The sequence below is a fragment of the Lolium rigidum genome, chromosome 6 (assembly GCF_022539505.1).
Source record: "Lolium rigidum isolate FL_2022 chromosome 6, APGP_CSIRO_Lrig_0.1, whole genome shotgun sequence".
Taxonomy (NCBI): Eukaryota; Viridiplantae; Streptophyta; class Magnoliopsida; order Poales; family Poaceae; genus Lolium; species Lolium rigidum.
The window spans coordinates 200039363-200047571 of record NC_061513.1 but is presented as its reverse complement, the minus strand read 5'-3'; the positions used below and the strand labels follow the sequence as shown (position 1 = coordinate 200047571).

Here is an 8209-nt window from a genome sequence, read left to right as displayed (position 1 = left end):
GTGGTCAGTTAATACCGCCCCCGGATAACGCATTTCTCACGCGACCTCTCCTTCATCCCTTCTCCCCTTTCCCGATGCATTCTGCCGCCGCTCCATCGCATCCCTAGCGCAGCGGCCGCCCTTCCCTCTCTGCTCCGCCACCACCCCCACCCCCCTGCCGCATGGCTCTCGCGCGGACCCTGCCGCTCCCGCAGCTGGCCTCGGCCTCGCCCTTCCACCGACGCCGCCTCCTCCCCGCAATGGCGCAAGCGCAGGCGCGAGCGGAGAGCCCTCGCGGCGGAGGTGGCCGTGGCGCCGCCTCTCCACATGGCGGCGGAGGGTACGACGACGAGGCCGGAAAGATTGGGGAATATTGATCTTTGCCAAACTAGGAACTGATTTGTTGCCAACAATCCATTTTCTCCTATTTACTGGGCTAAAAAGCTGGCGTGGGCAAAAGTGGGTCATTTTAAATATACAAAAACGATGAGTCGGTTTAAAATATGCTGAATACGAAAAGGATGCACGGAATCAATTCCCACGAATGATTTTTAGTTTCGTGGAGTATTTGAATGGCAAATTCGTGTTCTATTTGAAGATTTTCTTGGCTGAATTTAGTTAAATTTATCGCAACTGTTCACGCGTTTCAAAATTCTTTCGACAAGGAGCTTCATCTCACTGTCGCGCACGCCTTTTATGTTTATAGTTTTCCATTTTGACATTGGTGTCCATCCACGTCTTCCTAGTATATTGTATGTAGTTGTCTACTTATTTACGAATCTCGAAACCAAAAATTTTAAACAGGAAAGTAGTGCGAAAAGGTGAGGTGAAGCTACTCCCTGAAGAGATTTTGAAATGGTCGACCGTGTGCGAAAATTTGATAAAACTCGACCACAAATAGCTCAAAAAGGAACAGAAAACCGAGTTTGAAACACTCGACGAAACGACGAACCAATGATGAGAATGAAATTACAAGATCGAGGCGAATCTTTTCCATTTCAATGTAGACCTTATCTCAAATCGATGAACTAGTTTAGTAACTACATCCCTCCTCTACATGCAGACTACCAATCGAACCGCCTCTCATTTCTCTACTCGAGTCCAAACAAAATTGTTAGCATCCAAACATTGAGAATAAGCAAGTGCTTATGTGCTTGCCGTATGCGAGAGCGCTCTACGATAGACACCTTGCTGGCAGCGATTGAGCGGTGGTCAGTTAACACCGCCCCCGCATAATGCATTTCTCACGCGGCCTCTCCTTCATCCCCACGCCACATCTTCTCCCCTTTCCCGATGCATTCTGCCGCCGCTCCATCGCATTCCTAGCGCAGCGGCCGCCCTCCCCTCTCCGCTCCGCCACCCCCACCCCCCTGCCGCATGGCTCTCGCGCGGACCCTGCCGCTCCCGCAGCTGGCCTCGGCCTCGCCCTTCCACCGACGCCGCCTCCTCCCCACAATGGCGCAAGCGCAGGCGCGAGGGGCCGCCTGCCGCGCCGCCGCCTCCGGCGGCGGTGGCGGCGGTCGGCGTCGGGAAGGAGCTGCCCGAGGGGTACGAGCGGATGAAGCCCATCGTGGAGGAGTCCGAGCGGCACCACGCGGGGGTGCTGCTGCACCTGACCTCGCTTCGCGGCCCGCACGGCATCGGCGACCAGGCGCTCGCCTTCCTCTCCTGGCTCCGCGACGCCGGCTGCACGCTCTGGCAGGTGATTAGGGACGCGCATTTCCCCCTGCTTGCCGCTTACCAACTGCTCCCTCCCTCCCTCTCTGATTAGGTTGCCACTGTAAACACTGCACTGATCGAAATGATTTTGCGGTGTGGATATTTGACTGTCACCCGGAGCTAGGGATGGTGAAAACACTAGATTGCCTAGAAATTTGGATAAGTAAGAACCGTAAATAGGATGGGGGATTCAAACCATTGGTTACAAACATAGGTTGTTTACAAATTGGAAATTAGTACTAATCGTTAACTGATCACCCCATCATTGGTGCCTCCTCTTCCTTCCTCCTCCCACTTCTCCACAGATTCCCACCCCAGCAGTCCTGCAAAATCTATCCAGGCCTCACGGGATCTTGTCCGCCCCCATCCAACTAGGTTGTTTTAACCAGGAAAGATGGAGAGGAGGAGTCGAGGCCATCGGCGCTGGACCTCCTGGCGGCATCACTGTCGGGCCAGAGGCCTCCGTCCGAGCTGGAGGAGAACACTGTCGCGGAGGGGAAAACCCTAGCTCGGTAGGTGGCTGTGAGGATTGAGGTCGACGATGCTGGCCGCCGCAGGTCATCAGCTCCTCCTTTTCTCTTTCACACTGCCCCACCACCATCCCCCTCTCCTTCCTTCTTGCTCGTCTTCAAGCCTGAGTACGAAGGCTCGCCATGGACAATCAAGACCGCGGAGTGGCGCAGAGATAAGTGACACGATGAATCTGATGTTACATACGTGTGGGAGAAAACGATGTGATCCCTAATCTTATTCCCTTGTTTCGCATTTGATGTCCTACGGCTCTACTCCTTGCCTAGGCAAATGCTTTGTGAGGTGAGCCCACAATCCGTGGATGTGATTGCCAAATCAGATCCATACACTACTCTCTTCCTCCTTTAATTCCCTCAATTCTTGCTAAAATTGCATCCAGGTTTATTGAGTTGTTAGTTATTCTAACAAATATTGAATTATTGATTGGCTTTGCAGGATGCTTAATTGGTCTGACAACCTTATCTTGCAGAAGGTATAGCTAGAGGAACACCTAGCGGCAAGTACTTGAGGTTGTGTGTCTCCTAGGTGAGCTCAGTTTCACCAAGTTCTCTATATTCAATTTTCTAGGTGCCAGTCATGGAAGTTTAGTGTTATTTTTGTTGCGCCCAAGTTTATTTTGGTCTAGCTTAATTTATTACTGAACTTTTGGTTCCCTTCCTAATTTTCCAGGTTGCCTGATTCGCTATGCGTTTTGAGCGTAGTTGATCAAACTGAGAGCTCTAAGTAAAGCAGACCTTACAATGGAGAAGATATGTAGGCTAAATTGCTGGCACGATATTGGGCATAGCTGGTGCAGCATAGGTTAATTATCTTCTATTCAAACCATATTTACTTGCATCGAGGATGGATGCACTTTTTCCCACTTTTTTTTAACAGGCTTGTTTTTTCAGTATGAAATCCCTTTGAGCTGAGGCATTTAAAAAGTAGACATTGTTGCAATGTTATGTGATGGTGATCTCTGGTCCTTCTACAACCTTGAGAAAGGCTGAGTAATGAGACATGAGAAATTTATAACCTCTTTATTCTTCTCAGGCATGCTTCGCTAAATTTGTTCATGTATTTTCTGTTTGCAACCTGAATGCTAGAATTTGGAAAATTAACATGGGTATTGGAAAATGGATCTTTTCTGTACACTTTTGTTCCAAACAGTGTAGATATAGAGTTATAGTTATTTATTTTAGATGCTATATATGAATATTTTCATTTCATCTATATAGAAACATACTCTTTTAAATGTTGTCCTCTATACTTTCTGTCTAGCCTTTTCGTGTATTTGATTGAATTATTATCACCTATATTTGTTTATTTTTGTGATGGTTGAATGACAGAAGGTTTGTCGTTATGTTGATGAAAGTTACATTAAACATGATGGACATTAACCACATGGCATTGCATATTTGCATGTGTGATGAACTTTCCCTCTCAATCAGTGGGACAAGACCAGACAGTTTTTCGGCGAGATCGACGATGAAATTCAGGTAAATGAAGGGTGCAATGAACCATCTGATGTTCATTTCTCAAGCAGTGACAAGCAAGTACTTACAACGACATAAGATTTTGTTTCAGATTCATTACGACAACGGTGCAAGGAAGTTCTAGATACACGTCATAGGTGCCCTTGGCTGCCTGTGAGTGTTGGTGATGTGTGAGGAGGGTGAGCTGCACACATAAGGCTGCCTTGCGAATCACAACTAGGTGACGCAAGCCTAAAAAAGAAGCTGAGTGACCTCTGTGACGAGGTGTGGTTGCGCCGGAAGGATGCTCTCAAGTATGGCTTCGTTGCTAACCACACCAAATACATAAGGCTGCCTTGCGAACCATAACTGGGTGACGAATGCCTTAAAAAGAAGCCAAAGCGACCTCGGCGACGAGGTTCAGTTGCACTGGAAGGATGCCATCAAGTATGGCTTCGTTGCCAACCACCCAAATATGGTATGAACACCTATAATATGAGAGCACTTTTAATATTCAACATTCAGAATTCAAGATACCTCTGTCTCAAAAAGAATGGGAATTCAAACAGCTCGGCTTAATATTGGCTCCATTTTGCACAGGGTAAGAAACTAACAGTGAAGAGATTGTCGATGAGCTCAACACAATGAGTGGAGGAGCTGTAGACTGAGCCTTGGTTGCCAAGCTTAAGTACAAGAACGTCATCAAGCTTCTTGTGTCTGCTTGAAGCAGCAGGAGCGGCTGCTCGTCTATGAGCAGCTACATTGGGGAAAGAGGTAGTATACTCCTTCGTGTGTTGCAAATTAATCATCCTACATTCCTGTTATATGCTCTGCATTTCGATTTTGTGTAAATGTTTTATTGTGTAGTGATCATTCCTTAGTTCAGCCTTCCTATGTATCTTGCTATATATGTGGTTCTATTCTGTTTATATTTTTTCACTTTTCCCTCTGATGCCTGCCCGCCCAGTTTCATAATTAAGCACTCCATGTGCATTTCTGAATGTCTCTTGTATATAGATAATTGAATCAGCCTAATGAAATCTGTAGAGGAGGGAAACATAATAGAAATTTAGGTACGCCACAGTAGCTATACCTGGGATTGACTATTGTGGTGCTTAATGTGGGTAAGTTGTTGTATGAAAAGCTATATTTTTGTCATTTGTATTGCTGTATGACCTACTCCGTACAGGGTGAGATTTTATTGTTTTTTATGCTATGTTCATTTATAAAATAGAAAACTTGAAATTTCATGGTTAATATTTTCTTGATGCTCTTATTAAGGCGCATGGCTTATTAAATAGTTGACAACTCATATTGTGCAGCTAGGTATCAAGTCCTTGTAGTTCCACACTTTTGCTTGAAAGCCAAGACCAGCAGTGTTCTTTTCACAAGTACTTGTTATCTCACCAGGGTGTCCACTTTCTATTGCAAATTTTGGTGAGTTAGTGGTCTGTTAATCCATATATGCAAGAATATATACTTGCACAGATTTCATGCAATCGATATAGGGTAGACGCCATGAGTACTGAATTCACCATAGTACCCAAAGATTTTCCTAAATTTCTTAACCAACCAATGATCACTCATGTTCAGCATTATATGTTATGTTCAAGTTGATTATGACCAATTATGCACAAGAAAGTGAAATACATGATTAGTTTCACATGTTGCAGTCCAACAGTTCATTTTTATTTTAGGATACACTGAAGTTGCAAACAATGTTAATTCACTGATTTAAACTTTGGTTTTGCGAAAGTGGTTTCTTATAATTGATAATTCCTTTCCATGGATGTCATAATTATCTGGCAAATGATTGTCCATATTTTGTTTCAGTTTTCTTATATGAATCGCTGAGTATAGTGCCATCCAAATGCCAACCATCATTCTTACCTATATTTGGAGCTATACGGTCTTTTATCTGTTTTCAATGTCCACTAAATTGTAGCATCATGTTCTTCTGATGCTACTATTATATTGATTAGTCTGCTTATGGATATCTTGCTTATGGATATCTCCTGTAAATGCAGATATGGTTGGTGACGTGGAACACTGGCGTTCTCGGCCTGGTGACGCTGTCAGGCTTGAAGTGCACTTGGCCGGTGAGGAGGCGCCCCAGCCTCTATATATGTTGCTCTACATGTTGTTAGTCCTATTAGACATTCATGTACATGCTCGAACCTACTGCGAAGATGGTCGATTATCTGTTTCAGTAGGATGGTCGACTAGGATGTTGACGACCACGACATGTTGCTATTTCATATTTTTTGTCCTGTTATATATCTTTAGATGTGGTTGTGCTTTATAGGTGTCAGCTTTTGTAAATAATGAACTATAATTTACTGAATTCAAAAGAATCTTTCTACCATAAGAGACAATCAGGTTGGTATTTGGAGGTGTTATTTGGGTGCAGAAGACCAGCTAGGAGGCGCCCCATGGGGCGCCCCAACCACTAGTAGTGATAAAGTTGGTCAAGTCTTGTTTCCACTCATACAGTAGTTATTGTGCCAACTTGCACGAGAGGGGAAGAAACGGAGAAATCTTTGTTTGCAACCAAACAGGCCCTAGTAGTTTAACGATTTGCCCCGAGTTAGTTTGGACCTTGATGATTTATTTGCCTTGTGATAGGCCGGGCCCGTGTGCAAAGATGATTTAGATAGTGCCGAAAATAAGTAGTATAACCAATTTACATAAAGCCGAAATAAATTAAAAAGATTAGAAAATAACCCTAGCTAACTCTCATTGCTGCCTACTTGTCATCTTCGTTGTCGATGAGGTCGATAAAGACCCGAGGCGCCCAAGGCCACGACAGGTGCTAAAGCTGTTGAGGAGTCGACGACAGTGTTGGTGCTGGAGGAGGCGACCGCTGCTCGTTGGGCGCCTAGGAAGGAAGTGGATATGTCGTTGGTGGCGGTACGCGGTAGGAAGGACGCGGGACGGGCCACGGTGACCAGTTGGCGGTATCACGTTCGAGGCATGCATGGCCAAGCTCATGCCACCGAGGCACACCGCGGTGGCGCGTGTGGCGGTGACGGTGGAGGCTGCTCCTACGAGGCCTTCATGGCCAGCCTCATCGTCTCCTCCTCATCCATGTCTTACGGCATGAGGGGGGGCTCGTCCACCTTTTCTTCCCCCTTGGCCTTCTCCGCGAGGTACACCAAGTAGCCGAGGTAGTCCTCGGTGTCATCCTTCACCAGCTCGAGCAGCATGGGAACCCTCCACCTCTCCCCCTCCTTCTCCTCCTTCACCGGCTCGAGCGGAGCGGTGTAGTTGTACAGGTCGTCGCCGGGGAACCCCTCCCGGCGCCTCGGATCCCATTCGAGGTGGCCGAACAAGTCCCACATCGGGGAGTCAACGTCGTATGCCGGGTCCGCGAGGAGGTTTGGCTACAGAAGGCCCATGCGCAGGGCAATTTCCTGTCGTCGCTCCCGTCCCTATCGTGGCACCGGCGGCATGGGAACCCTCTGGTGGCTAAGGCGCCAGCCACCGGGAAGGTGGACGTTGGTCCACCCAGGGGCGCATGGCTTACGCTTGCAGCATAGGGCGCGGGCCACGTCGATCGTGATGGAGACGCAGATGCGTGGCTTCTTGTTCTTCTTCACCGTCGGCGACTCGGCCTCGGGGTCATGCTTTGCCTATTGCCATGGCCATCCCTTGCCCATGGCCAATGAAAGGGAAAGTGAGCAACTAGAGGGGGTGAATAGGCACTACACAATTTTTATCCTTTTCAACTTTATGGCGGTGCAAGAAGTAAAGGTGGAAACTTGAAAGTAGATGTGAACCTATATGATGTGATGCGAACAAGATAAGGAAACATAAAGTAAAAAAGAGCGAGGTAAAAATAAGCAAGACAACCGGGGAGTGGGTGGAGACGAGACGCGTGAGATGTTTCTCGTAGTTCCTTCCCAAGGGAAGTACGTCTATGTTGAAGAGGTGTGGCACCACGAAGGTTGTGAACCGCCACAAAGCATCACCTTATTCTTCGTTGAGGACACCACAAAGGCATACCCACTTCTCCACTAAGCAAGGACGGTTGAGGCGGCTAACCTTCACACGAGGTTGGGGCAAGACTCCACATACAACTTGGAGGCTTCAAGAGCTATTACAAACCAAATCTAGCCTCTAGATGAACTCTCAACAAGAATCTTGACCAAGGAAATCTAGGGTTTCCAAATCCACAAAGGAAAGGTTGGGGGTTTGTGGGGCCCCCGAGATCGAGGTTAGACAAATCCAAATATCCATCTGACATAAGCCTAACCTAGAGCTCGAGAGACTACAGGGAGAGAATCGGTAACACAACAGTGACTCTACAACTCGAAGAAGTAATACAAGCTCATAACAGAGCAAATAACGAAAGTATTACAAGCATAAGTGACGAGGGTGCTCCTCGGAAATGCCCACCTTTTGGGGATTAGGGTTGACGGAATCCTGCAGGCTAACACGAGACATCAGATACCAAACAGACAGGGAGAGAGATTTACCCAAGTTCGGGGTCCTCGATGAGGTAAAACCCTTACTTCCTACTTGTC

At 46.9% G+C, this 8209-nt stretch overlaps 1 long non-coding RNA gene across 2 annotated transcripts; it reads left to right on the top strand.

The window, feature by feature from the left end:
• Nucleotides 1-1745: 1745 nt before the first annotated feature.
• Nucleotides 1746-6058, top strand: LOC124665208. Of its 2 annotated transcripts, none has more exons than XR_006990506.1 (7): nucleotides 1746-2511; nucleotides 2665-2754; nucleotides 2899-3707; nucleotides 3796-4161; nucleotides 4284-4457; nucleotides 5010-5120; nucleotides 5711-6058. It is a non-coding gene; the product is annotated as an uncharacterized LOC124665208 (long non-coding RNA). The 2 variants fall into 2 exon arrangements; XR_006990505.1 differs by having other exon boundaries at nucleotides 1749-2511; nucleotides 5006-5120.
• Nucleotides 6059-8209: the final 2151 nt, after the last annotated feature.